At 65.9% G+C, this 725-nt stretch overlaps 1 protein-coding gene across 2 annotated transcripts in view; it reads right to left on the bottom strand.

Annotated features, from left to right (window-relative positions):
• Acp5 (acid phosphatase 5, tartrate resistant) overlaps positions 1 to 692 on the bottom strand; it is a 3,312-nt gene extending 2,620 nt beyond the window's left edge. The window contains exon 1 of one of the 2 annotated variants that reach the window (XM_010634742.3): positions 282 to 692. The gene's annotated coding sequence lies outside the window, so the exon portion shown is untranslated. Of the gene's footprint in view, positions 1 to 22; positions 56 to 281 lie in introns of those variants that run through there. The other variant, XM_010634743.2, reaches the window with a different exon arrangement.
• Positions 693 to 725: the final 33 nt, after the last annotated feature.

Raw genomic sequence — 725 nt, 5'->3', positions numbered from 1 at the left:
TCGCTATGTCGTTGAGACTGACCTGGAACTCACTATGTAGCCCAGGCTGGTCTCGAACTCACAGCGATCCTCCTGCCTCAGCCTCCCGAGTGCTGGGATGACAGGCGTGCGCCACCACGCCGGCCCTAGGTCAGTGGGTTAGATTTTTATTTTTTTATTTTTTGCTGGCCGCAACTGTAGGGTGCTGTGACTTCCAGGGTTCCGTGGCGAGAACCGGACCTACGGGGAGAGGGATGAGCAGCCCTGTCACCCTCCCGCACACCCTCGCGCCCAGAACTCACCTCGGGGAGATGCAGGCTGGGGAGCAGGAGCCCGCAGGAGGCAAGTGGACTCCGGGGAAGGTCGGGCGCTCTGAGCCTTTATCCTCCCGGAGGGTGATGCGGTTTCTCCGAGGACAGCACGGCCCCAGGGCCCTCCCCTGTCATGTGAGCCCGACTTCTCCGGGTCTGGACACGGGCTGGGGCGGGGGCGGGGCTGGCGTGGGAAGGCTGTGCCCACCCGTGTCCCCGGCAGATGTGCCCACCCGTGTCTGGGTGGGGACCGCTTCCTGTGCGCATGTGACACATCCGCTGGGCCCGCGGGCCGGGGCTCTGGGTCACGAGGCCGTGTGACCAGACTTGGCCCCGTTGGTGCCTCGGTGTGTGCTGGCCCTAGGCTCAGCTGTGTGTGACACTGCAGTGTGGCACCCCCGGTCCCTGTGCTCCCCGCGTCCCCACCCCCACGGA

This window comes from Fukomys damarensis, unplaced genomic scaffold (genome assembly GCF_012274545.1).
Source record: "Fukomys damarensis isolate Sample0158 unplaced genomic scaffold, DMR_v1.0_HiC HiC_scaffold_37, whole genome shotgun sequence".
Lineage (NCBI taxonomy): Eukaryota > Metazoa > Chordata > Mammalia > Rodentia > Bathyergidae > Fukomys > Fukomys damarensis.
This window is presented reverse-complemented; position numbering and strand designations above follow the sequence as displayed.